Source organism: Lepidochelys olivacea (assembly GCF_965140295.1).
Source record: "Lepidochelys olivacea isolate rLepOli2 genome assembly, chromosome: 7".
Taxonomy (NCBI): Eukaryota; Metazoa; Chordata; order Testudines; family Cheloniidae; genus Lepidochelys; species Lepidochelys olivacea.
In genome coordinates this window covers 51,733,564-51,754,825 of record NC_140417.1, presented here as the reverse complement: position 1 = coordinate 51,754,825, position 21,262 = coordinate 51,733,564, and the positions used below count along the sequence as shown (strand labels likewise).

The following is a 21,262-nucleotide window of genomic DNA, read 5'->3' as shown; positions in this document are numbered from 1 at the left end:
AATTAAGGTGGGCCATTTCCAGCACAAATCCAGGTTCTCACATCCCCCCCACCCCCATACACACACAAACTCACTCTCCTGCTGGTAATAGCTCATCCAAACTGACCACTCTCCAAGTTTAAATCCAAGTTAAACCAGAACATCTGGGGGGGGGGTAGGAAAAAACAAGGGGAAATAGGCTACCTTGCATAATGACTTAGCCACTCCCAGTCTCTATTTAAGCCTAAATTAATAGTATGCAATTTGCAAATGAATTCCAATTCAGCAGTTTCTCGCTGGAGTCTGGATTTGAAGTTTTTTTGTTTTAAGATAGCGACCTTCATGTCTGTGATTGCGTGACCAGAGAGATTGAAGTGTTCTCCGACTGGTTTATGAATGTTATAATTCTTGACATCTGATTTGTGTCCATTTATTCTTTTACGTAGAGACTGTCCAGTTTGACCAATGTACATGGCAGAGGGGCATTGCTGGCACATGATGGCATATATCACATTGGTGGATGTGCAGGTATACGAGCCTCTGATAGTGTGGCTGATGTTATTAGGCCCTGTGATGGTGTCCCCTCCTTTTCTTTTTGCGAATACAGACTAACACGGCTGTTACTCTGAAACCTGTAAATTTAAAGATAGTGTTTTGCAAAGTTTTCAGATTACCCCCTGTCAGGGTTCCCTCCCCACTCTGAACTCTAGGGTACAGACGTGGGGACCCGCATGAAAGACCCCCTAATCTTATTTCTACCAGCTTAGGTTAAAAACTTCCCAAGGCACAAATTCTCCCGTGTACCTTGGATTAGGTAACACTGCCACCACCAAGCAATTTAGACAAACTCAGGGAAAGGACCACTTGGAGTTCCTACTCCCCCCTAATTTCCATCAAAGCCCCCGTATCCCCTTTCTTGGGGAGGCTTGAGAATGAACAAGATGAGAACAGACACACAAAAAACCCCAATCAGATTTTAAAAGAAGCAGAACTTTATTAGAAAGAAAAAAGGTAAAAGAAGCACCTCTATAAAATTAGAATGGAAGATAATCTTACAGGGCAATCAGATTCAAAAACACAGAGGATTTCCCTCTGGGCCAAACTTTAAAGTTACAAACAGAAAACCAGGAATACACCTTCCTCTCAGCACAGAGAAAATCACAAACCCAAACAAAAATAAGCTAACGCATTCGCTTGCTAGTACTTACTAATTCTAATGGAGTTGGATTGCTTGTTTCCTTGATCTATGTCCAGCAAGCACACACAACAGACAGACCAAACCCCCACCCCAGATTTGAAAGTATCTTGTCCCCTTATTGGTCCTTTTGGTCAGGTGCCAGCCAGGTTACCTGAGCTTCTTAACCCTTTACAGGTAAAAGGATTTTGTGCCTCTGGCCAGGAGGGATTTTATATACTGTATGCAGGAAGGTTGTTACCCTTCCCTTTATATTTGTGACACCCCCAAAACATATAGAATTAAATTTAGGAATCTTAAAAGGGTTGTTGGGAAGAGTAATGAGGAATATGTAAACAATGAAAGATTTGTTGGGAAAATGGGTGAGGGGTAAAGAGGTGGCAAGTTTTGAAGGAATGCTTGATCTTGTTGCTCAAGAGCATTTCTTGAGCATGTGTAAGGCTGATGTAAAGCAGTGTCTATGGGATAAAAATGTAAAAACTGTGGATGAGATGGCTTTTTTAGCTGATGCCTTTGAACAGACTCAGGCATCTATTGAGAGCAGGCCACAGAAGAGGGGTTTAAAACTGGTGAGAAGGGAGGATCCCATTTTGCCCCTGGGAAGAGAGAAGGGGGTTGGGAGTGTTGCTGGCACCCAGTGCCGAGAGGCTGAACAACAGCTTGAGTTGGTTCGTTACCCGGTGTGCTGCACCCAATAATCACAACGGGGTGGAGAAGCAGAAAAGTTTATTTGCAGCTGCAAAAAGGTACAGGGAGAATAAAATCTCAAATCCTGCACAACAGAGCAGGAAGTTACACAGGCTTTTATACATCCTTTTTTCCAGCATACTTGTCCAATAGCAAGCTGCCCCAAGTATCCATATAGCCAGCCAATCCAGTTCCCAGCTAGTTCCCTGATTCTCTGTATCATTTGTTAAACTATACATAAAGCTGCTAGTTTCAGGCAGTCTGACTCTGCAACATACTGTTGCAGATTCTCAGCATAACTGCTGTGTGTGCCTCCAGGCGGGAGGGGCCAAGGACACTTGGGCCTAGTATGCAGAGCTGCTGCGAGTGCCTCCAGGCAGGGGTGGGGGGGCCAAGGACACCGGGGCCTAGTGCAAGGGGGCTTCATCGACACTCGTGGTCTTCCATCCCCTCGAGTTACCTAGTGGCCATGCCCCAGTGTTCCCAACAACTCCCCCCTTTGAGAACACTCAACAGCCTTGGCTCTGAGTTTTCTCACTTGGGCTACTGATTTCTTTACAATATGACTTTGCATAAGCACTTTGTGATAGCCCTGAAGAGAATGACTTATTAACTTTTGCAAAAGGGCCCTGACACATGATACTGCACAGCATAATACCAGTAATACAAGCAATACAGGAAAGAGAATTTTCAATAGCAGGCTAAATAAACCACCAAGCCAAGACGACAAACCCCAGCCTGAAAACAAGGTTTGCAACCAATCGTTTTCTGGGGCAGTATAGGCAACCTGTGCTCCGGCTCGGGCATGGGCTTCAGCCTGTACCCCCTTTTATAGATTTCATAACTGCTATCATTTACATATACACAACATTGGGGCCCGACGAGGGCACAAACCCCTCCTTGGGATGCCAAGAGATAGTCCAAAGCCAGCCTGTTTTGGAGGGAAAACGTCCTGAGCTGCTGTACCTCTTTATTTAAAGTTTTTACTGCTGACCCTAAATTACTAACCGAGTTTTTTAACTTTAAGGCCACCTTCTTAAGTACCATCTGCAGCCTTACAGTATAGCGGCCTATGCATGCCATGGCTGGCCCAGTAAACAGTGGTGCTATTCCCAGTACAGAGCACCCTACCAGCTTCTCGGTTGTGAGGGGATTCTTCATATTGCCCTCTAATGCCGTAGTCAGTCGCCGCAGGGTCTTTTCTCGTGACTCAACAGAGGTGTCTCGGGCATTTCTAATCTTTCCTTTGGGCAGTGTGGCAGTTATGGAAAGATGAGGAACTCCATGAGCTATATAACAGCTACCTGTCCAGTTGGCTGGCAGCACCTTGTAAGCCTTTCGGCCACATACAAAATAGTGACCCTGTAGGGCCCAGTAAGGACTGTTTCTTAAGGGGATTCCTGGGATATTTAAGGCTGCTTTGGCTGCTTTTTTAAACAATTTATATGCCTCTATGGGAGCATCTTATTTTTTTGATTGGGTACAAGTGGGGGCGTTTCTAATTGTGCTGTTCAAATTACACTCGCCATAGGGATCACTACAAACCCACCATTGGCTTGCTACATTGGAGATATTAACTGGACAGCAAGTTACATTTCCAAACCCCTTTTTTGTGGTAAGATTATTTGTAAGTGTTTCCCTAAAAGGGGAGGAACCATTACACCCACACTGTTGGCCTCCCCTGTTGGTCTTTATCCAATACCCATCAGCCCACTGTGTAATAACACAGGAGCTCTTTCCCACAGGATGCCCATAGTGATCAGATTGGTTTCGGGTAAAACATAGCACTCCCTCAGTGCGTACAGCAACTGAATACTCCTGGTCCTGATAGGTGGCCTGCTGTAAAGAGGTCTTATTCCAGAACGGTGAGTCCGTTCTTTCCTGCTCTTTGGTGGTGGCTAATTCTGCTAGGGTCAAGGGCAGCATGTCAAGGGGCATTCCCGTTTTGGGGGATAGTGGAGTTGGAGCACATACCCAGCAATCAGTCTGGTTTGTTAAAGTAGCAACATGGTGCGCAAGCAAAACAAAGGAGTTATGCTCCCGATATGCACAGTTTGGAAATACCAATACAGAGAATAACAATGTTACCCAATTAATTATGACCAGAGTCTTCCCAACCCAGGGTCTCCAGTACCTGGGTGGGCCCATTTTAGCATTAAGGTGCCCGCTATTTGTGTCTTTTAAACAGTAGCTTTAGCCCGAGATCGTCACTAGATGAGGAGTCAGCAGGTTGGATGGTCCACTGTCCTGCTGACGAGGGGGCGGTTACTGCCTTCAGACGAGAGTGATGGATCCAGTTCTTGTGTCCCTCGATCTTTGCCGCTGTATGGGAGATCAGCAGGACGGTATAGGGTCCTTTCCACTTTTCCTGGAGAGGCTCGTCTTTCCAGGTGCGAACAAGCACAGAGTCACCGGGCTGTAAGGAGTGAACGGGAGAGTCCAAGGGGACAGGCTGGGAATCCTTGGTATACCTGTGAAGAGACAAGAGAACAGCAGACAGGGAACACATACACTGTGACAAAAAACCATTACCCAACTCCCATTCCCCTGACAGAACCGGGGTGCCATTCATAGGCCATGCCCTTCCAAACATAATTTCAAAGGGACTGAGCCCTAATCTACCCTTTGGGAGAACGCGGATACGGAGTAGGACGAGGGGCAAAGCATCAGGCCATCACAGTGAGGCTTCTTGGCACACTTTTGAGAGATGCCGTTTAAGGATCTAATTGGTACGCTCCACTACACCACTGGCTTGCGGTCTCCAGGGTGTATGGAGTTTCCAGGGGATCTGTAAGGCATGTGAGATGCTTTGAATGATTTTTGATGTGAAGTGTGTCCCATTGTCAGATTCCATCCACGGGGAGTACAAAGCGAGGAATGATCTCCTTAACAAACTTGAGGGCCACTGTTCTGGCAGTGCAGTTACAGCATGGGAAGGCTTCTGGCCATCCGCTGAACCGATCCACTATGACAAGGAGATATTTGAACCCTTGGGTCCGGGGAAACTTAGTAAAGTCTATTTGCCACACTTGTCCAGGGCCCGGAGTGGGTTCTAGGGCAGCTGGTGGCACAAGATGTCCCGGTCGGGGGTTATTCTTTTGGCAGACTAAGCAGTCTGCTTGTACCTGGGCAGCCAGGGGTCGGAGTCCGGAAGTGATAAAGTATTTTCCCATTAGCTGGATAAGTGCTTCCCTGCCAGCATGAGTGGTTTGATGTAGTTTCTGCAGCACTGGCCGGATTAGGCCCTTTGGTAAGAGGACCTTCCCTTCTGGGGAATGGAGCCATCCCTCCTTTTCCCGGAGACCGAGTTTGTTAGTTAGCTGTCTCTCCTCCCCAGAGTACTGAGGGGTTGGAAGTTCCCCTACTGATGGGATAAGGGCATGCATATGGGCATTCTCAGTCTGAGGGGATGGCAGGGTGGCAGCATGCTTAGCCTCTCTATCTGCCCGGGCGTTACCTCTGGCCACATCTTGATCCTCCCTTTGATGGGCTTTACAATGTACCACCGCCACTTCCGAGGGGAGTTGTACGGCTTCTAGGAGCCGGAAGATTTGGGGCCCGTACTTGACTGGGGAGCCTTGGGCTGTCAGCATTCCCCTTTGCTTCCATAGGCCAGCATGAGCATGCAGCACACCAAAAGCATACGTTGAATCAGTAAAAATGTTGACCCGCTTTCCTTTTGACAGTTCAAGTGCACGGGTCAGGGGTATTAGTTCAGCAAGCTGGGCAGAGGTCCCAGCAGGCAAACCTTCAGCTTCCACAGTGTCATGGAGGGTCACAACAGCATAACCCACCCTCCTTTGCCCATCTATTACAGTACTGCTACCATCAGTGTACCACTCATAATCTGCATTTGGGAGGGGTACATCCTTTAAATCCGGACGGCTGGAGTACTGGACATCTATGATCTCTAAACAGTCATGTTTCTGTTCCTCTGTTTCTGGCAAGAGGGTGGCTGGGTTAAGGGAGGGGCAAGGTTGTAAGGTGACTTCAGAGTTCTCTAACAGCTTAGCCTGGTACCGAGCAATCCGAGCCTGGGTGAGCCAAAGCCCTCCCTTTGCATCCAATAAGGCTCGGACCATGTGGGGAGTATAGATTTGCATAACCCCTCCCAATGTTAGCTTCTCCGCTTCCTCAAGCAATAGGGCAGTAGCTGCGACCGCCCGTAAACATGCCGGCCGACCCTTTGCAACCTGATCCAATTGCTTAGAAAAATAAGCCACGGGATGTCTCCATGCTCCTAACAGCTGTGTAAGCACTCCTAGGACCACCCCCCTTCGTTCATGTACATACAACTGAAACGGCTTAGAGAGATCCTGCAGGTCCAGAGCTGGGGCTTCCATTAATTTTCTTTTCAGGATTTTAAATGCCCTATCAGCCTCTGGGGTTCAATAGAAGGGGTCATGATCTGCTCCTTTTACACAGTCGTACAGGGGTTTAGCCTACAGTCCAAACTCTGGGATCCATATCCTGCAAAAGCCTGCCATACCCAGAAATGCCCTGAGCCGCTTACAATTATTTGGAGAGGAACTTGACAGATAGATTCCTTTCTTTTTTTTTTTCGCTTGAACGCTGACGCTCCCCTTGCCTTAGCTGTAACCTGATCCCTCTCCACCTCAGACAACAGGGTTCTCAGGAGGATATTACAGTCGTCTCAATCGGCTTGTGACTACTGAGGCACCCCTCAAAGACTGAAATAAACCTGCTTGCGTTCGTTGAGAATTCCCCAGCCTGTGTTTTAAAAGCTGCTAAGTCTATTGGATTGAATGGCACATGGGTGTAAACTTGCATAGTGGTAGCCTGACGTCCGTCTGCCCCTGGGCAAGCCACAACAGTCTCGGTAAGCAAAGGATAGAGTCCCACCGAGGGGGCAATCTCTGTAACCCGAGGCATCCTACCCTTATACGGTGGGAGTGTGGGGGCCGAAGGGGACACCGGCTCTGCCATTACAGTGGGGGTGGGGGTCTGGGGACTAACATTAGCTACTACCGAACCAGTCGGAGTCAGATTACAGCGCTGTAAAATATCTGGTCGAGTATATAAAGTCAGAAACAAATGCGCATACATATGTTCATTCTATTTCCTTGTTCTCTGACAGAACAGGAGTAACTGAAGGATCGTGTTGTAATTAATTGACCCTCCTGGTGGCCACCATTCCTGGTCCTCTAGCTGATATTGAGGCCAGTCAACTGTACAGAATCGTTTTAATTGGCTCTTAGTCATCGGATCCGCACCAAATACCTTCCAGTTTGCTAGAATGCACTCTAGGGGCGTACACCGTGCCCTAACCTCTGAGCTCTGTCCCTGTCCCATACCTACAGGGTAACTCTGGGCGTCCCCAGGTTCCAACAGAGCATACAATCCGGATTTTAAAAGGTTCCTACCTTATCCAAGGGACCGGTTCTTCACCGTGGCCTGCAGCTGCTCCTCCCCCATGTCTAAGGGACCGGTTCTTCACCGCCGTCCACAACAGCTTCTCCACTATATGAGTGCGTTGCACCGTTGTGCCCTCTGGGGTCGATCAAATCGCGTCTCCTCCGAGGCCCCCGATGAACTCACCGGTGCGCGCTGGGCGTCGGTTCTCGCCACAATCCTCGACCTCCAGGAGGGGTCCGGGCAAGGCTAAATTGCAGCCTCGTCGCCCACCCAGGGATGCCAAAAGCTGTTGCCGGCACCCAGTGCCGAGAGGCTGAACAACAGCTTGAGTTGGTTCGTTACCCGGTGTGCTGCACCCAATAATCACAACGGGGTGGAGAAGCAGAAAAGTTTATTTGCAGCTGCAAAAAGGTACAGGGAGAATAAAATCTCAAATCCTGCACAACAGAGCAGGAAGTTACACAGGCTTTTATACATCCTTTTTTCCAGCATACTTGTCCAATAGCAAGCTGCCCCAAGTATCCATATAGCCAGCCAATCCAGTTCCCAGCTAGTTCCCTGATTCTCTGTATCATTTGTTAAACTATACATAAAGCTGCTAGTTTCAGGCAGTCTGACTCTGCAACATACTGTTGCAGATTCTCAGCATAACTGCTGTGTGTGCCTCCAGGCGGGGGGGGCCAAGGACACTTGGGCCTAGTACGCAGAGCTGCTGCGAGTGCCTCCAGGCGGGGGTGGGGGGGCCAAGGACACCGGGGCCTAGTGCAAGGGGGCTTCATCGACACTCGTGGTCTTCCATCCCCTCGAGTTACCTAGTGGCCATGCCCCAGTGTTCCCAACAGGAGCCTAAACATTTTCTTACCTAAAAACATCCCTCTACTGTTAACTTCCATCCCAAATCTTCTGTAGAAGCAGAAGAGCCCAAAAGGTGCTATCAATGTAATTCCACTGATTACCTGAGGAATAAATGCCCTGTGCTAGGAGGAAGCAGACAACCAACAGCTCATGTTAGTTCTGCTGTCCTCAACACAGAAACCCCCCCGTTTGCCAACTGTGCCCACATATCTATTCAGGGGACACCATCACAGGGCCTAATAACATCAGCCACACTATCAGAGGCTCGTTCACCTGCACATCTACCAATGTGATATATGCCATCATGTGCCAGCAATGCCCCTCTGCCATTTACATTGGTCAAACTGGACAGTCTCTACATAAAAGAATAAATGGACACAAATCAGATGTCAAGAATTATAATATTCATAAACCAGTCGGAGAACACTTCAATCTCTCTGGTCACGCAATCACAGACATGAAGGTCGCTATCTTACAACAAAAAAACTTCAAATCCAGACTCCAGCGAGAAACTGCTGAATTGGAATTCATTTGCAAATTGCATACTATTAATTTAGGCTTAAATAGAGACTGGGAGTGGCTAAGTCATTATGCAAGGTAGCCTATTTCCCCTTGTTTTTTCGTAACCTCCACCCCCACCCCGGCATTCTGGTTAAACTTGGATTTAAACTTGGAGAGTGGTCAGTTTGGATGAGCTATTACCAGCAGGAGAGTGAGTTTGTGTGTGTGTGTTTCCGGGGGGGGGGGTGAGAAAGCCTGGATTTATGCTGGAAATGGCCCACCTTGATTACCATGCACATTGTAGGGAGAGTGGTCACTTTGGATGAGCTATTACCAGCAGGAGAGTGAGTTTGTGTGTGTATGGGGGTGGGGGGGTGAGAAAACCTGGATTTGTGCTGGAAATGGCCCACCTTGATTACCATGCACATTGTAGGGAATTTGTGGGGGGGGTGGAGGGTGAGAAAACCTGGATTTGTGCTGGAAATGGCCCACCTGATGATCACTTTAGATAAGCTATTACCAGCAGGACAGTGGGATGGGAGGAGGTATTGTTTCATATTCTCTGTGTATATATAAAGTCTGCTGCAGTTTCCACGGTATGCATCCGATGAAGTGAGCTGTAGCTCATGAAAGCTGATGCTCAAATAAATTGGTTAGTCTCTAAGGTGCCACAAGTACTCCTTTTCTTTTTGTAGGGAGAGTGGTCACTTTGGATAAGCTATTACCAGCAGGAGAGTGAGTTTGTGTGTGTGGTTTTTGGAGGGGGGTGAGGGGGTGAGAGAACCTGGATTTGTGCAGGAAATGGCCCACCTCGATTATCATACACATTGTGAAGAGAGTGGTCACTTTGGATGGGCTATTACCAGCAGGAGAGTGAGTTTGTGGGGGGGGGGAGGGGGGCGGAGGGTGAGAAAACCTGGATTTGTGCTGGAAATGGCCCAACTTGATGATCACTTTAGATAAGCTATTACCAGCAGGACAGTGGGGTGGGAGGAGGTATTGTTTCATGGTCTCTGTGTGTATATAATGTCTTCTGCAGTTTCCACGGTATGCATCCGATGAAGTGAGCTGTAGCTCACGAAAGCTCATGCTCAAATAAATTGGTTAGTCTCTAAGGTGCCACAAGTACTCCTTTTCTTTTTTCTAATGCCAGTATATCTTTTTTGAGATGAGGGGACTACATCTGTACGCAGTATTCAAGGTGTGGGCGTACCATGGATTTATATAAGGGAAATAAGATATTCTCCATCTTATTCTCTATCCCTTTTTTAATGATTCCTAACATCCTGTTTGCTTTTTTGGCTGCCGCTGCACACTACATGGACGTCTTCAGAGAACTATCCGTGATGACTCCAAGATCTTTCTCCTGATTAGTTGTAGCTAAATTAGCCCCCATCATATTGTATGTATCATATTTGATACTAAACTGGGAGGAGTGGTAGATACGCTGGAGGGGAGGGATAGGATACAGAAGGACCTAGACAAATTGGAGGATTGGGCCAAAAGAAATCTGATGAGGTTCAATAAGGATAAGTGCAGGGTCCTGCACTTAGGACGGAAGAACCCAATGCACAGCTACAGACTAGGGACCAAATGGCTAGGCAGCAGTTCTGCGGAAAAGGACCTAGGGGTGACAGTGGACGAGAAGCTGGATATGAGTCAGCAGTGTGCCCTTGTTGCCAAGAAGGCCAATGGCATTTTGGGATGTATAAGTAGGGGCATAGCGAGCAGATCGAGGGACGTGATCGTTCCCCTCTATTCGACATTGGTGAGGCCTCATCTGGAGTACTGTGTCCAGTTTTGGGCCCCACACTTCAAGAAGGATGTGGATAAATTGGAGAGAGTCCAGCGAAGGGCAACAAAAATGATTAGGGGATTGGAACACATGAGTTATGAGGAGAGGCTGAGGGAGCTGGGATTGTTTAGCCTGCAGAAGAGAAGAATGAGGGGGGATTTGATAGCTGCTTTCAACTACCTGAAAGGGGGTTCCAAAGAGGATGGCTCTAGACTGTTCTCAATGGTAGCAGATGACAGAACGAGGAGTAATGGTCTCAAGTTGCAGTGGGGGAGGTTTAGGTTGGATATTAGGAAAAACTTTTTCACTAAGAGGGTGGTGAAACACTGGAATGCGTTACCTAGGGAGGTGGTAGAATCTCCTTCCTTAGAGGTTTTTAAGGTCAGGCTTGACAAAGCCCTGGCTGGGATGATTTAACTGGGAATTGGTCCTGCTTCGAGCAGGGGGTTTGACTAGATGACCTTCTGGGGTCCCTTCCAACCCTGCTGTTCTATGATTCTATGATTCTATGTATAGTTGGGGTTATTTTTTCCAATGTGCATTACTTTACATTTATCCACATTAAATGTCATTTGCCATTTTGTTGCCCAGTCACTTAGTTTTGTGAGATCTTTTTGAAGTTCTTCACAGTCGGCTTTGGTCTTAACTATCTTGAGCAGTTTAGTATCATCTGCAACTTTGCCACCTCACTGTTTACCCCTTTCTCCAGATCATTTATTAATAAGTTGAATAGGATTGGTCCTAGGACTGATCCTTGGGGAACACCACTAGTTACCTCTCTCCATTCTGAAAATTTACCATTTATTCCTACCCTTTGTTTCCTGTCTTTTAATCAGTTATCAATCCATGAAAGGATCTTCCCTCTTATCCCGTGACAACTTAATTTACATAAGAGCCTTTGGTGAGGGACCTTGTCAAAGGCTTTCTGGAAATCTAAGTATACTATGTCCACTGGATCCGCCTTGTCCACATGTTTGTTGACCCCTCAAAGAACTCTAATAGATTAGTAAGACAGGATCTCCCTTTACAGAAACCATGTTGACTTTTGTGCAACAATTTGCGTTCTTCTACGTGTCTGACAATTTTATTCTTTACTATTGTTTCAACTGATTTGCCCAGTACTGATGTTAGACTTACCAGTCTGTAAGTGCCAGGATCACCTCTAGAGCCCTTCTTAAATATTGGCATTACACTAGCTACCTTCCAGGCATTGGGCACAGTAGCTGATTTAAAGGACAGGTTACAAACCAAAGTTAATAGTTTCACAATTTCACATTTGAGTTCTTTCAGAACTCTTGGGTGAATGCGACCTGGTTCCAGTGACTTGTTACTGTTAAGTTTCTCAATTAATTCCAAAACCTCCTCTAGTGACACTTCAATCTGTGACAATTCCTCAGATTTGTCACTTACAAAAGACAGCTCAGGTTTGGGAATCTCCCTAACATCCTCAGCCATGAAGACTGAAGCAAAGAATTCATTTAGTTTTTCTGCGATGACTTTATCATCTTTAAGCAGGGCTTTGGAGCTGTGCTCCAGCTCTGCTCCAGCTCCAGGCAAAAACCTGCAGCTCCACTGCTCTGGAGCTGCTCTGCGGGCTCTGCTCCAAAACCCTGTCTTTAAGTGCTCCTTTTGTATCTCGATCGTCCAGGGGCCCCACTGGTTGTTTAGCGGGCTTCCTGCTTCTGATGTACTTAAAAAACATTTTGTTATTATCTTTTGAGTTTTTGGCTAGCTGTTCTTCAAATTCCTTTTTGGCTTTTCTTATTACATTTTTACATTTAATTTGGCAGTGTTTATGCTCCTTTCTATTTACCTCACTAGGATTTGACTTCCACTTTTTAAAAGATGCCTTTTTATCTCTCACTGCTTCTTTTACATGGTTGTTAAGCCACGGTGGCTCTTTTTTAGTTCTTTTACTGTGTTTTTTAATTTGGGGTATACATTTAAGTTGATCCTCTATTATGGTGTCTTTGAAAAGTGTCCATGCAGTTTGCAGGGATTTCACCTTTTTATTTCTGTTTAACTAACCTCCTCATTTTTGCATAGTTCTGCTTTCTGGAATTAAATGCCACAGTGTTGGGCTGTTGAGGTGTTCTTCCCACCACAGGAATGTTAAATGTTATTATATTATGGTCACTATTTCCAAGCGGTCCTGTTATAGTCACCTCTTGGACCAGATCCTGCGCTCCACTCAGGAGTAGATCGAGAGTTGCCCCTCTCCTTGTGGGTTCCTGTACCAGCTGCTCCAAGAAGCAGTCATTTAAAGTATCGAGAAATTTTGTCTCTGCATTTCGTCCTGAGGTGACATGTACCCAGTCAATATGGGGATAATTGAAATCCCCCACTATTATTGAGTTCTTAATTTTGATAGCCTCTCTAATCTCCCTTAGCATTTCATCATCACTATCACTGTCCTGGTCAGGTAGTCGATAATAGATCCCTACTGTTATATTCTTATTACAGCATGGAATTACTATCCATAGAAATTCTGTGGAACATGTGGATTCATTTAAGATTTTTATTTCATTTGATTCTACATTTTCTTTCACATATAGTGCCACCCCCCCCCCCATGACCTGTTCTGTCCTTCCAATATATTTTGTACCCCGGAATGATTGTGTCCCATTGATTGTCCTCACTCCACCAGGTTTCTGTGATGCCTATTATATCAATATCTTCCTTTAACAGGAGGCACTCTAGTCCACCCATCTTATTATTTAGATTTCTAGCACTTGTGTACAAGCACTTTAAAAACTTGTCACTATTTATTTGTCTGCCCTTTTCTGATGTGTCAGATTCTTTATGTGCATGTTTCTCGTCTGATCTGGCCCATACTTTATCCTCTACCATCCTCTCCTCCTGACTAAAATCTAGAGAATCTCTATCAATAGACTCTCCTCTAAGAGAAGTCTCTGTTCAATCCACGTGTGCCTCTGCAGCAATTGACTTTCCCCCATCTCTTAGTTTAAAAACTGCTTTGCAACCTTTCTAATGTTAAGTGCCAGAAGTCTGGATCCACTTTGGTTTAGGTGGAGCCCATCCTTCCTGTATAGGCTCCCCCATCCCAAAAGTTTCCCCAGTTCCTAATAAATCTAAAGGAGTTGAGACCAACTCCTGCACTGCAGCTGGAGGCAACACCACATCAGGAAGGGATGGGGCTGTAATGCCTGCCAGGGAGAGAACTGTCCAAGTTGTTAGCTGCCAGCGGGTCGCAGCTGAACCAGTGATAAAATCAGCTCTAAGGAGCATAGAGAAATGTGTCCCAGAGAAGGGGCAGGGAAACTCAAAAACCACTGAGGTGGGTGAGGATTCCTGTGACTATGTAACATAGGGAAGCAGTGTGCTTCCAAGTATGGGAGGGGCTAAGCCTAGCTCCTTTCCAGCAGAAGGCAACATGCCTTCAGGTGCAGGGGCAGGAGACATGTTGTCATTGTCAGTGATTAAGGAAACTGTCCCAGTTGTTAGCTGGCAGAGTTTTTCAGCTGAACAAGGGATAGAACGCTTCCTAGGGAGCACAGAGAAACATGTCTTAGGAGGGGGCGCAGAGGAGGAAACTGGGGAAGGAATAGTGGGGGTACAGGAATGTCTCCTCACTGGTCATTTGGGAGAGGATGCCCAGGACAGAGTAGCTGAATCAGCATCTGTGCACCCAGGCACTCAGCCCATGACCCAGGTTTTAAGAGGGAACTGTGTGACCGACTTCCTGGAGGGGAGCAGTCACACAGCTTACTTCTCAGCGACAGAGAAAGGGGTGATGGAAGGTACTCCAATCCAGGTCCCTGTTTTTCAGGATGCTATTTCTGATAAGTTTTTGGAAACTTTACGTCTCTTTACATCAAGATGCAACTCCAATGCCTGGGACAGCAGAGGAGTTGAGACCAGGAAATTGCCAGGTGGTAGTTTGTGAGAACACAAATGACCCAACTGACAGAGAAGGGGGTGTTTTCCCCCAGGCTGGTGAAAGACAGGGTGCATTTATGGAAAAGCTGCTGGGAAGAGGTCCATCTGATCAAAAGGTACACCTAGCCCAGAGAGCGCAGATCACAGCCCTCTACGGGGCAGGGAAGGACTCACTTCTGGGAGGGGGAAACACCAGGTAACCCCAAAAGGGGAGCTTGATTTTCTGCATATGTACAGTCCTGGGGTTGGGAGACCACTCCCTGAAGGGCCGGCCAATGTGCAGGATATCCCTGAACACCTGTCTTGCCAGACCCTGAGGCACCAAACTTCATAAGAACATAAGAATGGCCCTACTGGGTCAGACCAAAGGTCCATCTAGCCCAGTATCCTGTTTTCCAACAGTGGCCAGTGCCAGGTGCCGCAGAGGGAATGAACAGAACAGGTAATCATCAAGTGATCCATCCCCTGTTGCTCATTCCTGCCCATCCTGGCTAATATGGACCTATCCTCCATGAATTTATCTAGTTCTTTTTTGAACCCTGTTATGATCTTGGCCTTCACCACAACCTCTGGCAAGGAGTTCCACAGGTTGACTGCATTGTGTGAAGAAATACTTCCTTTTATTTGTTTTAAACCTGCTGCTTATTAATTTCATTTGGTGACCCCCTAGTTCTTGTATTATGAGAAGTAGTAAACAACGCTTTCTTATCTACTTTCTCTACACCAGTCATGATTTTATAGAGCTCAATCATATCTCCCCTTTGCCGTCTCTTTTCCAAGCTGAAAAGTCCCAGTCTTATTCATCTCTCCTCATATGGAAGCCGTTCCATACCCCTAATCATTTTTGTTGCCCTTTTCTGAACCTTTTCCAATTCCAGTATATCTTTTTTGAGATGGGGCGACCACATCTGCACACAATATTCAAGATGTGGGCATACCATGGATTTATATAGAGGCTACATGATCTTTTCTGTCCTATTATCTATCCTTTTCTTAATTATTCCCAAGAAGGAGGCGGGCGCATTTGGCAGTCTGAAAGGGAGCACATTAAATTCATACAGCCCTACATGGGTGATGAAGGCTGACCTTTCTTTGGCTGGGTCATCTAGCGGCACTTGCCAGTACCCCTTAGTAAAGTCTAAGGTGGAGATGAACTGGGTAATAGCTCATCTGTATGTGGCATTGGATAGTTCTCTGGGCGAGTTACAGCATTTAGCTTACAGTAGTCCACACAAAAGCAGATTTCTCCATCTGGTTTGGGAACCAGAACCACTGAAGAGGCCCATGCTGTGATAAATGAGGGGGAGGGGTAGCTCCCTTTTATGGACACCCAGCCAGCCAGTTAGATATAAAGTCTCTCTTGGTGGCTGTTCTCTGCTTGTTTTACCTGTAAAGGGTTAAAAAAGTCTCCCAACATAGGTAAAAGAAAAGGAGTGGGCACCTGACCAAAAGAGTTTTTTTAATTTTTTAATTTTTTAATTAAATTTTTTAAACGGATAGAATTTTTTAAAATTGAAAACAAGACAACCCTTTGTCTGTGTGTTGGTGTTCTCTGGGGAAGAGAGGAACAGGGCAGCACTTACGCTGTGAGAAGCTTTAAGCCAGGTATGAAAAACCATCAGATCATACCTAGAGATTGCTTATCTGAAACCCCAAATATGTAAGTAAATCAGGGAATGTCTGGGAAGACGCGATGAGGGTTATTTCTTCTATTTCTTATTGGCTTGTGGACTCCTCTCTGCTAACCCCCAAATGCTTTTGTTTTGCTTGTAACCTGTAAGCTAAACCTCAAGAAAGCTATCTTGATGCTTAATTTTTGTAAGTGGGTTTTTTAAATCTCGCAAAAGCCTAAGTTTCAGATGTATCTTTTTCTTTTTGTTTTTAATAACATTTACCTTTTATAAGAACAGGATTGGATTTTTGTGTCTCTAAGAGGTTTGTGAAAATGTTGTTTAATTAGTTGGTGGCAACAGCTGATTTCCTTCGTTTTCTTTCTCAGCTCTTCCTGAGAGGGGGGGTGAAAGGGCTTGAGGGTACCCCACAGGGAGGAATTCCCAAGTGCGCCTTCCTGGGTCCCAAGGTTTGGGTTTTTTTGCACTTGGGTGGTGGCAGCATCTACCCATCCAAGGTCAGAGAAAAACTGTGACCTTGGGAGTTTAATACCAGCTTGGAGTGGCCAATATTAATTTTTAGAATCCTTGTAGGTCCCCATCTTCTGCACTCAAGGTGCCAGAGTGGGGAATCAGCCTTGACACATGCACTCTCAGAGAGGCGGATAACATCCATCTGTAACATGACCTTGAGCTCCCTTTCTATTTAGGTTTTGGTTTGAGGAGCCATCCTGTAGGGTTGGGCTCTAATTGGGCAAGCATCTCCTGTGTCAATGGAGTGGTATGCCCATTCTGTCCGTCCTGGGCTGGCTGAAAACATTGGCACGAAGCTGGTGCACAGCTCCTGGATTTGCTGTTGCTGCTTATGCCCAAGGATGATGGAAAAGCTCACCTCTTCTACGCCACCATTGCTTTTTCCTTCATAGTAGACTCCTTCAGGCCACTCAGCGTTGTCTCTCTCCTGGGCTGTAAACTGGAGAACCTTGGTTTCTCTGGAATAAAAGGGCTTTAGAGTATTAACATGGTATACTTTAGGTTTTAGGGTAGGGTCTGGGAACACTATGAGGTAATTAACAGCTCCTAGGCACTCTTGGACCATACATGGCCCCTCCCATGACACTTCCATCTTATCGGCCTGGAACACTTTCAGGACCATTACTTGGTCACCTATTCCGAAGGAAAGCTCTCTGGCACATTTATCATACCAGGCCTTTTGCTCTTGTTGAGCATCCTGTAGATTTTCTCAAGCAAGGGCTAGAGAGTCCTTGAGGGTGTTTTGCAGGTTGGTTACAAAGTCCAAAGTCTCCCCTCCCCTGCCTCCTGGCTCCAGCGATCAGCTGGTTTGCGGCATTCAGGAGGCAGGGGAGGGAGCGGGGAGGCTGTGCGCTGCGTCCCCGCTCCTCCCCCCAGCCTCCTGAACGCCGCAAGACAGTTGATTGGAGGTGGGAGGAGCAGGGGGAAGGCGCTGATCTGCGGGCTCCACCAGTGGGCGGAAGGTGCTGGGGGTGGGGTGGCATAGGGGAGCTGATAGGGAGACTGCCAGCCTGTTTAATACCTTTATTAAATTGCTTGTTTGAAATTGTTTAAAACTTATACCTGTATTAAATTGCATTTTAAAAATTATTTAAAATGTATATAATGCCTTTTGTCTGGCAAAAAAAAATTTCCCTGGAACCTAACCCCCCCCCCATTTACATTAATTCTTATGGGGAAATTGGATTCGCTTAACATCGTTTCGCTTAAAGTCGCATTTTTCAGGAACACAACTACAACGCTAAGTGAGGAGTCACTGACCTTAGTTGGAACTACCAACTGTCTCTGAGGATGCCAATCCTCCTTGTGCCCACCAGAAAGGGTTTCCTTGTATAAGAGTCCTCCTTCTACAGCAAGCCTGGGCCTATTGGAAGAACTGAGAGGTGGTGGGTCGCTCTGTGCCACCATCCAAGCTCCCTTGAGGCTTCTATCCGCTTCCTGCTCTGCCTGGAACTGCTCCCTTGATGCTGGAGACATTAGTTCCTTGCTGGGTTGTGGACTTGGGCTTGGTCCCACTGGAAGTTATTCAGGTGATGGGTTGTCTCTGTCGACTGTGAACCACTCTCCACTGGTACACTGGGTTGTATTTTAGGCTCCAGTTGAGCTTCTTGCACCAGTTTAGCTGCTGCTGCAGGTGCAGGCTCTGTGGCACCCTTTGGTGCTCGCTCCCCTGACTCTGGTGGGGTTGCAAGCACGGGCTCTGGTGCTGACTGCTCCCCACAGTTCCGAATCTTGGGCTGGGTCTGGCTGGATCCCAGGAACTGGATCTACAACTGCTGCCATAGACTTTGGTCTGGGGGTCTAGTTTCACCACCTCTGGCTGGGTCCCTGTAGGAGGCTCAGGAATGGAATTAAGTGTGGAGGCCTGTTTAGACTGGCTGCGGGTGACTATCCCCACCCTTTTTGTTAGCCTCACATGGTTGGCTAAATCTTCTCCCAGCAGCATGGGAATGGGATAATTGTCATAGACTGCAAAGGTCCATATTCCTGACCAGCCCTTGTACTAGACGGGCAACTTGGCTGTAGGCAAGTTAAAAGAGTTGGCCTTAAAGGGTTGCACCATCACTTGGGCCTCTGGGTCATTGAATTTGGGGTCCACCAGAGACTGGTGGATAGCTGACACCTGTGCTCCAGTGTCTCTCCACACGGTAATCTTCCTCCCGCCCACACTCACAGTTTCCCTTTACTCTGGGGGTATTTGTGAGGCATCTGGGCCTGAAGGCTCTCAGTGGGACCCCGGGGTGATGAGTTGCAGTTGGCTGGTGCTCTTGGATAGTTGGTCTTCACATGCCCCAGCTCATTACATTTGAAGCATCGCACAGCTGTCTGTGGGCTGGGGCGATGTGGGTGGTTGGAGAATAGGGTGGTGGGACAAGAGGGCATCTGGGGTTTCCCTGGCTGTGTGGCGGGCTCCTCCTTGCGAGGTGGGGTCTTGGGCTGACTCCGATGGTGGGGTGTCTTCTCGGGTTGCCCCTTCTGGTATCCGCTCCAACTGCTACTAGCTTTCTTCTTCTCCACCACCTCGACCCATTTGACTCCGATCTCCCCTACCTCAATTACAGTTTTGGGCTTCCCATCTAGGATGTACCTTCCTATTTCCTCAGGAACACCCTCTAAGAACTGCTCCATTTGTGTAAGGAGAGACAGATCTTTCAGAGACTCAACATTTGCTCCTGATGTCCAGGCATCCCTATTTTTAACAATGTGGTAGGCGTGTTGGGAAAATGCCACATATGGTTTCCACCTTAGGGGTCTGAACCACTGATGGGCATGCTCGGGTGTTAGCCCCATCCTAATTCTGGCCTTTTGCTTAAAAAGTTTGTACTCGTTCATGTGTTCTTTAGGCATTTCAGCTGCCACCTCTGCTAAGGGTCCACTGAGTTGTGGCCTCAGCTCCACCATATACTGGTCTGTAGGGATGTTGTATCCAAGGCAGACCCTTTAGAAATTTTCTAAAAAGGCCTCTGTGTCATTGCTACCTTGTATGTGAGGAATTTCTTGGAATAGGGAGCGGTACTGGAGAAGGATTATTAGGGCTACCTGATTGATCCAGCTTAGCCCTTTCCAGCTCTAAGTGCTTCAGCTCCACTTCCAAGTGCTTCGCCTGTCTCCTCATCTCTGCTTCTGCCTCCAAGTGCTGCATCCACTTCCAAGTGCTTCTTCTCTGCTTCCACCTCCAAGCGCTTCATCTCTAGGAAGAAATTCCTTTCTGCCTCAGTTAGAACTCAGCCTGAGTTACGGACATCCCTCCATCCTAGCACTGGGATCTAGGTTGCGGAAGGGCTGATCCTTCTCCCCTGGGAAGTCCCCATTCCCCCGCATTTCCATCATGGAGCTGGATGTCTGGGCTTGATCTGGGTCTGTCTTCTTTCTGGTGTGCCGCTTTGGGAAGACTGGTTTTTCGAAGGTTTCAGTGCCTGACCTCAACCTCATGCACAGGCTGTCCTACTCTAGCCTCGCTATTTCGTTGCCATGAAGCTAGAGGGAAAAAAAATAAACTGCTTGTTGGACTCCCTGGCATGGCAGGCTGAACCCTTTTCATGCCTGTTCACCCTCATAAAGCAAAAAGAAAAGAAAAGAAAAGAAAAGAAAAGAAAAGAAAAGAAAAGAAAAGAAAAGAAAAGAAACCTCCCTGGCTTTGCAGGCTGCCAAAAGGAAAACTGTCCTTTTAAAATCCTGCAGTCTGTGCTTCTGTTTCAAAATGATCCCACCACTCTGCCACTGTGTGAAGGCTGATTCCCCACTCTGGCACTTCGAGTGCAGAAGGTGGGGGCCCGCGAGAATTCTAAAAATTAATATGTGCCACTCCAGGCAGGTATTAAACTCCCAAGGTTACAGCTTCTCTCTGACCTTGGATGGGTAGATGCTGCCGCCACCCAAGTGCACCCTAAAACCCCCCTTGGGACCCAGGAAGGTGCACTTGGGAATTCCTCCCTGTGGGGTACCCTCAAGCCCTTTCATCCCCTCTCTGGGGAAGAGCTGAGAAAGAAAACAAAGGAAATAAGCTGTTGCCCCAGCTAATTAAACAGCATATGCACAAACCTCTTAGGACACAAAAAACCCAATCCTGTTCTTAAAAAAGGTAAATTTTATTAAAAACAAAAAGAAAGAAAATACATTTGGAACTTAGGCTATTGCTAGATTTTAAAAGAGCAAATATCATAATTAAGCATCAAGAATGGTTTTCTTGAGGTCTAGCTTAATGGTTACCAGCAAAACAAAAGCATTTGGGAGTTAGCACAGAGGAGTCCACAAGCCAATAAGAAATAATACTAATCACATCTTCCTAGACAATCCCTGATTTATTTACATATCTGGGGTTTCAGATAAGCAAGTCCTAGGTATGATTTGATGATTTTTCATACTGGTTTAGCTTCTTAAAGCATTGCTGCTCTGTGTCTCCTCTCTCCAGAGAACAACAACAGACAGACAAAGGGAAAGTTTTTTCCCCAATTTTAAAAAGTTCTAGGCATCCCATTGGCTCTTTTAGTCAGGTGCCCACTCCCTTCCTTTTACCTGTGGGCTTTTTTAACCCTTTACAGGTAAAGCAAGTAGAAAACAGCTACTAACAGGGATTTTATAGCTAATTGGCTGGCTGCGTGTCCATAAAACAGAACTACCCCCTCCCCCTTCATTTATTACACCCTGATGCACCAAAGTTCCAGAAACATGATTAAATTAAGAGCCCACACAGAGGGGAACACTGGAGGGAAAGAAGAGCCAGTGACTGATTACATGGGAAAGAGTCAAAGGACACCATAGATAATGAACAAACTAACCTCAGACTACACTATCTGAACAGAGGGAGCAGTATCATAAAGATACTTGTAA

The 21,262-nt window shown here is 46.7% G+C and overlaps 1 long non-coding RNA gene across 1 annotated transcript; it reads right to left on the bottom strand.

The window, feature by feature from the left end:
* Positions 1-1,883: 1,883 nt before the first annotated feature.
* On the bottom strand, positions 1,884-9,463 carry LOC311523849. Its single transcript, XR_014712437.1, has 2 exons — positions 7,246-9,463; positions 1,884-4,332 (listed from the first exon to the last, which is right to left on the bottom strand). It is a non-coding gene; the product is annotated as an uncharacterized lncRNA (long non-coding RNA).
* Between the last annotated feature and the right edge of the window lie 11,799 nt (positions 9,464-21,262).